Below are 8,866 nucleotides of genomic sequence, written 5' to 3' on the forward strand. Positions count from 1 at the left end.
AATATATGTGATAGCCCCTACCGCCTTCTATCTACATACCAAATTTGAGATCGATACCTCTTTTTTTGGCCAAGTTATAGCGAAAAAACTGTTCAAAATTGATGACGTCAAATTTTCAAACTCAATTTTTAGCAATTCTAGACCTCGTAGCGCAAAACAAAGACCACCATTAGACTCCCGTGACGAGCTGCATCGAATCGATACCCATTTTATGCAAAAATATCAACTTTGAAATTTGACCTTTTTTGACCTGACCTTGACCTGACCTCCACCAGAAAGTGACCTAAACCGTACCTGATGGTCTTATAACCAACACCATTGAGTTGGAAATGAAAATCTGGCCATAAAACATGCATCGCATAACCTTAGTAAAGTTGGGCTCATGTGGTGACCCTTGGTGACCTTTGGTGACCTGACCTGTGACCTGACGTGGTATGACCAGTGACCTCTAATAGCAACATATGTACTAAACAACTGACGCCTTATCGCTGATTTTCGACAAAATGCGTTTTACTCGGTGTTATAGCGCTTTCCCTAGAAGCCCCGTGAACGGTGAAACATTTTATCTTTGACCTGACCTGTGACGTCATCGGTGACCCCGAGGTCAATGAAATTTGGTTTCCCTCGACAAATTTGACAGGGCTATCGAACGCCGTTTGAATTTTCCGGATCCGTCCAGTAGTTTCGGAGATACGGGGGGGGGGCAAAAAAGTGCCCCCCCCCCCCCCCCCCCACCGCGCGGAAGGTGGCTGGTAGGCCCACCGCCTGCCGGGTTAAGTCGTGTTGAGTTCGCCTTACATTCAGTGGACAGAGAGAAAAGTGAGAAAGCAGGCGGCTATAGTCGAGAGTTTGAGGCGCGCCAGAAACGTGGGTCGACAACCAGATAACAAATTTGTGTTGTACGCGCTCTATTCGTTCTGTATGGGACTTCGCCGCCCCACCCCATACCACGCTACAATACTCCAGTATGGACCTCACATTAGCACAATATGCAGCGATCAAAGCCGTTCGGTTAAATTTGACCTGTCGTCCAGACTGAAAAGAACGTATCATCACACCGAGTGCCCTATTGGCTTTCGAGACAATGCTATCGACATGCAACTGAAACGTGAGCTTACTATCAATGATGACGCCAAGATCTCTGATGAATTCTACATGTTCTAGAGCCCTGTCATGGATACAATACACACTCTTCATGGGCGCACGCCGCAGAGAGATGGTAAATGATCGACATTTATCAGCGTTTAATTGCAGGCGCCACGTCGCCGACCAGTGTTCCAGTCGCTTGAGGTCAGCACGCAGGCTATCAACATCACTGGCAGATCCTACACAGTGGAATAGCTTGACATCATCAGCGTAGAGCAAACAATTTGTGGATATGTGCAGCGGTAAATCATTTACAAACAGGGCAAACAGCAGTGGAGAGAGCTGACTACCTTCAGGAGTACCGGACGTCACACGTATCCAATCAGATGTGCGACCATTCATCACTACTCGCGGGCGTCTATCTGACAAAAATGAACGGATCCAATCCAGTGCTCTATCTTTAAAATGGAAGCCATTTTCAAGTTTGTGAAGTAAAAGTCTATGATCTACACTCTGATATCCGGGATCCTAAGCAGGCTTCTGACTTCTGAGAGTCCAAACTGACCGTGAGTGGCCTGAAATGGCCTGGAAGTACCAAGCCTATCTTTAAGGGATCCCTTGCGCTATGCCGTGCGTAACTTTTGGTTCCGTTAAACATTTTTTGTTGGCGTTTGCAGCGCTTCCCTTCACATGAAAAACGAGAAACTTTTTGTTCACACTCGAGCGAACAAAACACTTCCACTCACGGGAACAAAGATGAAATTACTTCCGATTTACACTTCCGACATTCACCGCCGAATGCCCAACTTAGCTACAATCGGCGGCTGGGATAAGCCCTATGCATTTCATGTAAAACCTCTGCATGCATGCGTGAATGGAGTTTTAGCAGGGTGATGCAATTAAATGGACCGTTTTTCATCATTTTGCTGGGTGATGATCATGAGCGACGAGCGTCTGCAGCGTCCTCGGTGCGTTGGCAATTGCCGCCACTGTAATTCTACCGGTCGTTTTTGTCCGGAAATTTCAAAATTTCGAATTTTTCTGTTTAAAAATTACATGTCATAGCTAGAAGGAAAACTTTGTCACCATCGGATTCCTCGCACTATTGCGCGTCGAATGATATGTAAAACGAGTGAGTAGCGACTGGGGAAAGGCAAGATTTAACACAACAATTGATTTTGCCCCCCCCCCCAACCGAAAATCTCTGGCGACGCCTATGCGGGTACCACTTGTCATTTACTATGTAGAGTAACGTAGAAATCGGGAGGAGAGGCAACGAAGGGCCTACAGGACCGGCCTAAGCCCCCTCACACGTAGCCCAGCCCACATTCGCCCAGATTCCCCACTTCTAGCCCACGTGGGCCCCATTTGGGATGACTGGCTGGGAGACACATCCCTAAAACAAGTAGTGACATCTTATGAGCGTCTCCAAATTTATCGAGAAAAGAAAAATGCAACAAAACCAGCAATGCAGCTCTGTGATACCAATAGGTAGGTACAAGTGACAGGAGCACCGAACACGCTTACCTCTTACATTCCAGCTCCTTATCCCTCTCTTAGCCAAGGTGACATCAGGCTGCTTATAATATATCCGATTAATACGTAATAACACGGTGACGTCGTTTCGCTGAATGGTTGTTGATTAAGCGACACCCCACAAAGGTAGCTACAAATTAACTAGGTATTCCAATAGAAAAATATTCAGTTAGCAAATATTGCAGTCTACGCTTACAATAAACGCCTTGGTGTCATGAGAGCACGGCCAGCCTGATGTCACCCTGTTGCCCGATGTCCGGCACGTGGAGCCGGAGGGATACGGCGGACATCGCCCTGGAGAGTCGTCAGTGGCCGGCAGAGTGCAATTCAAGCATACTGATATTATGAGCAAGCATGACATATTCAACAGTGTCCTGATTCAGCAATTATTGGTCTCTTTCCGGTGGCTGAAGACTTTCCAGAACCCATGACATCAGCATCATGGCCTACCTACCTGTCCACATTGTAAAAAAAATATTTACTTACTTCCGTGTTATCCTGGCAAATCTCGCTAACCCAAGGCGTGTTGAATTGACATTGACACGCCATGGGTTAGTGAGATGTCGCCATTGAGCACGCTTTGGGTTAGTGAGATTTGCTGGCAGGATAACACGGAAGTTAGCAATTTTTTTTTTTCAGTGTAGTGCCTAATTACATTACAAACCACTTACAATATCTATACCTATACCTACCCTATGCAGTAGTGTCCCTACACCCTGCCAAGTGCCAACCTACCTACCTACCTACCCATGCCCAAACCTATACCTATATACCTGCCTATACCTACTAGCCTTCCTACCAGTCTACCTTTCAGCCTACCAGCCTATCAGCCTATCTCCACTCTCCAGCCTACCTTTCAGCCCCAGCCTATCAGCCTATCTCCACTCTCCAGCCTACTCCTTTCAGCCTACCTACTAGCCTACCCACCAAATCCTACATAAGTATACCCAGCACCTACCGAAGTTAAAAAGAACGACAAGTTATTTATCATCAACACAGGTAACATATGCGACAAGCCAGAATTATAATTCGTATGCGTAGTTTATCAATCTTAAACACGCATAAAATACTTTTAAAATGTATACCTATTTCGTTTATCGTACGAGCTATGAAAACTATTCTCAGGTATACATAGTAAAGAAGCATTAACGTGTTCAAAACACAAATATTACTAACAATACCTACATCACAGCTGTCAGCCAATGGAACTTTGTCAAAAAATATATACCGGGTGGCCCAGAAAAAACGTTCCCAACTTTAAATCAATATTTCTCAAAAAGTGATAAAGATACAACATTGAAACTTCGAATAGTCAATGCGGCATACACTTTCAGTAAATGGTGTGATTTTCATGGTGTTCGGTAAATAACTTTTTAAACAGTTCGTGTTTTAAGCATGCCATGTAAAAATTACTTTTTTGCTCCGATGTTTACTGAAAAATGTGAGTGAACGGGTCACTTTCACCCCGCGGCACCGCGGCCTAGAGTAGAGCAATCACTTCTTTTGGCAGCTAGTCTCAATGATGGTTCGGGCTTGGTTCGGGTCTCAGGATGACACATTCCCTCAGACAACCACGATGGCTCTGTGCCAGCGGCATCGGAAGAAGTTTCCAGTTTTCTAACCATCTTGTGGCTCAAATGCTTTCCTGGCTGACATTCCTGGGAAAAGGTAGCTTTTCAACCAGTTTTTTTTTGTCATCTGCTGGCAATGTTGTTTTTCATAAGCTATTCTGTGGTCTTCTGGCACAGGACCAGTCTGCTTTAGTTTGTTTTCCTTATCCGGTCGATTTACTGTTTGATCTACTGAAAGGAGGGTAATCAGCAGTAATCCATGCACCGTGCCACTCCTGCTCGAAACATGATTTGATGTTGAAACGAATGACATCCATGAGCACCATTTTGGCTCAATATTTGAATATTTGGCACATAAGTGTGACAAAAATATTTAAAATAGGAGCATACGTGTTGGTTTCATTCACGTGCTCTATTTTTTATTCTTGTTTATAACATGGGACGTCTAACCCAATCATCACTATCGTTTGACATCGGCAAAAAAAGCAAAAACGTCTTGCTTAATTCAACTCAAGATTGCCAGCTTGAAAATGATGGTATAGTGTTATAATTTGGCATACCAATGCGCAAAGAAATGACGCAAACTTGATGAAAATTTTGGCTCGTTATTTGTACTCGTATTTGATATATAGGCCTCCAAAGTTCGGAACGTTTTTTCTGGGCCACCCGGTATATTCATTAACTTTTAGTTTCATTGAACGACAAGAGGCTTCAACAAACTGAAACTACAAAGACACTCCACAGTTGTAAATCGATTGACCCGAGTGGACGCTTATACATCAGTGATCCCCTTATTTTATCGAATTCTTTCGTAGTATTCAGCTTTCAGCTTAGTAAGTTTTACCCAGTAAAAATAACATCACAATTGGATATGAAAATTGACAAAAAAACCTTTTGCATCATTTTTAAACCACAGAAGATTGGTTAGGAACATGTACATAAAAGGTTAGCGAGACTCATTCACTCTAAAATTATGTACACATTCACTGAAAACGACCTACATGCTCATTGTGAAAATTGCATAAAATAGCATAAAGCCATAAACTACTAAAAAAAATAACAAAAAAAACATTTACATGGAATTATCACAGCCTGGATAACTAAAGTGGAGATGGCCATATAGCAACAGTGAGGTACAAACATTAAAATAGCGTCAACATATAATCATATAAATGATGTACCTAGATAACGAACTAAAACAGCCACTACTCACAGGGGCCAAACCGAACACAGAAGCAGCGAAACAAAAAACGATATCAATAAGCTTACTCAGAGATACCTAAAATACAGTAAGTAAACACTACTCACCTTCTCAGTACCATACCGTAAGAAAATAGTTTTGGTTTTGTACAATGTTCTTGCACACTTTAATTGCATGGCACAATATTGCACGCGATAGATATGACTGATAAAAATCCTGCCAAAAGACACGATTTCTTCACGTTTGCTTACAACTGTTGATATGCCCGCAATAAAACTTAAACGGCAAACGGAACAAACCGTCGGGAAGAAAAAGAACATTGGATCAACCAGCCATAAATGTAGCGGACAGCTTCTTAAAATGCCTATTGGTTCTGTTTGTGTTTCAATTTAACTGTTTCTACCGACAGCGGAAGGCAGCGGCGCGCGCGGCGCCACTAATTATTGCCCGTTGATGTATCATGGTTTATGCTTACCGAAGCGCTTAACCTCACCTCTATCAAGTCGCAGAGCACAGATGAGATCGTCTTCAATAGAAGAATGGCTTGTAGCACTATTTTGAAACCATTTCTCAAAAGCAGTGCCAAATCAACGCATAACCACATTTCGCAACAAAACGAAAAGCGTGGAAAAATTAAAACAAACAAATATCAACGGAATGTCGCGCGAGAAAATGTTTCCTAAATAAACCACAACCTACTAAAACAAAACAAAAATCCAGATTACCAATAAACACAACAACGGCATCATCGAACGACAAGATAGCATCGCGTCCCACGCAAAAAAAAGCAAATGATTATTTACACCATACCTACACATAGAAGAAGTTGACAAAATGGATATCAAGTAAAACAGGCTTAACATTGTAAACAGCCATTGTTAGATGTGACGGTAAAGAGCACAATAAGATCAGCAGTGATGGCCTGCCGCCTAACATGCAATTTGTTGCAAAATGTTCCGAACCAGACGTATCCGAGCTTTGAGTGGCACGGGAAGAGTGAATTCAAATTGCGTGGTTTTATCCGTCATTTCCGTTTTTGTTTGTCCGACACATATTTTATATTTGATTTGAGGTGAGTGTGTCGTGTCACTCTGTCTCTGTCCGTCTGCGATCGAGGTCCCGACATGGTGACTGATGACATGGCTTTGATGGGTCTGAACGCGATCAGGTGGACAGTCAGCGAGTGGTTACTAGCTACCAAAAAGTGCAAAGTTCCGTCACAAATCTTGCATGTTAAAGGTAGAATGCCACCTTCCAATGATTTCCCATTTTATTTTTCCTAGGATAAGAAGCTTCTGTTTTTACCTAATATCGCAAAAAAAAAAATCAAAAATGGGCCTAAAATAGTGTTTTTTCGCCTAAAAGTTTATCGGTTTTTCGATATGTATAACAACTGTATAGTGGGCTGACCTGCAAACAGGCGTCGGCAACAATCGCGAATGCGGCGCACATGTGACAATAAACAAAGGTCATTATAGAGTTACGACGTACGGGAATGAGTTATCAGCTGTCTAATCGTAGACAACACAATGTCGAATTTAAACTGTAAGCCTATATTGGTATTGTTTCTTTAATTTGGCTGTCGAACATTAGTTTATGGTTTGAAATATTATTTTATGTAAAATAATTGATATGAAACAGCCGTCTCTAAAGTAATGACCCCATCTCACCACATGAAAGTGGCAGAAATGACAATGATCAGCTGACGCATTTTTCTTGGCCGAAGTCAGAGCGCGCGGCCCGACGCACCACCACCGCACCACAAAGTATGAGCAGAAGCCACCTGCGGTAGACCGCGCCCAAAGCCAGGGCCCCGGTAACGTGAGGTAGCCGAGTCGGGGCAGCGTGCGCTGACCCAAGCCGGGGCCGCGGCTTTGGGCGCGGTCTACCGCATCCCCGGGCAGCCCCGGGCTATCACATGACACCGGGAGGACGCGCGGCCCCGGCTTGGGTCAGCGCACGCTGCCCCGACTCGGCTACCTCACGTTACCGGGGCCCTGGCTTTGGGCGCGGTCTACCGCACCACCTAACAGGCGTGTTCGAAACCGCAGGAGATGATGATGAACGGGTTTATCGAAACTTGATTGGATGAGCCTATCGGTAATAGCGATTTCAGTGTGTGCATTTATTGTTCATAGTGGTGAGAAATGTGGTTGGGGTACGACCGACAACCCGTCGGGGCGAATTTCGCACTGGGGTACTCAAAATTTGAAGAATTTAAGACGTTTCCATGAGTTTTGAAGGTATGGATAAGTTCTAAAAATCCGGTTCTCCTTATCTGGGCCATTAACTCCATACGGTCCAGGAAAGCTGGCACACTACCTTTAAACATGGCGTGCAAAATTGTGCGAGAAGGTCAACATGTGACTGACACGGGTGCAGTCTCGGGGAAATATCGGTATCCAACTGTCCAATCGGAACGAGGAAAATAACATCGTGTAGAGAACTGAGCTGGCTATCTAATGCTGGGCCGAGGGTATCACGGGCCACGATCACGTATGATGGCAGTTTTGTTCGAAAACTGAATTTGTTGTCCTGCTTTCAATTGATGCTGTTTGTTAATGACCTTATAAGGGAAAAATTAAAAACCTATTTTCGAGAAATATAGACCATCTTGCTGTACGGCTAACCTCTGCACAGGATATTGGCTATGAACAAGATGGTTTGTATTACTGGTAAAATTGCATTAACGCAACAATTGGCTACTTGTTTGTTTTGCCAGATTTCTTGCATGACCTTATTCGTTTTGAAATTAAAACGTTACCATTCAAAACAGCATTCAAATTTCAATTTCGTTCAAGAATCACATTTTGCCTATTAAAGTACTCGACTAACCAAACTGCAAGGAGCGCTGAACTGTCTAACTAACCAAAATCACTTTATGCTGAAGCCATACTATCCGAAAAATGACCATGGCAAGACCACTTGCCGTTAAACTATCACACTGACCAAGATCACGTGCCGATAAACTAGTTATTCAACAAACCAAGATCAAATATCATGGCGAAATCCCTTGTCACTGTATTATCCGACTAAACAAGAGCACTTGCCGCTAAAATACATATCCAACTGACCAGCATCCGACTTGCCGCTGAACTATCCGACTAATCAAGATCACTTGTCGCTGAACTATCCATCTAGCTAGAACCACTTGCCACTGAACTACCTGACTAGCCTCACTAGCAAGATCGTTTGCCGCTGAATTATCTGGCTAACCAAGATCACTTTACCGCTGAACTATCCGACAAATAGCCAAGGCAAGATCACTTGCCGTTGAATTATCCGACTGAGAAAGGTCACTTGCCGATGAACTAATCCAAAAAGCAAGATCACTTACCGTTGAACTATCCGACTACTGATCATGCCAATCTACCTTCCCAATGAATTACCCGACTATTCAAAATCACTTGTCACTAAACTAGCCGACCAGTAGCCATGGCAATACCACTTGCCACTCAATCCGACTACGGAC

This window comes from Amphibalanus amphitrite, unplaced genomic scaffold (genome assembly GCF_019059575.1).
Source record: "Amphibalanus amphitrite isolate SeventyFive unplaced genomic scaffold, NRLGWU_Aamphi_draft 000087F_arrow, whole genome shotgun sequence".
Taxonomy (NCBI): domain Eukaryota; kingdom Metazoa; phylum Arthropoda; class Thecostraca; order Balanomorpha; family Balanidae; genus Amphibalanus; species Amphibalanus amphitrite.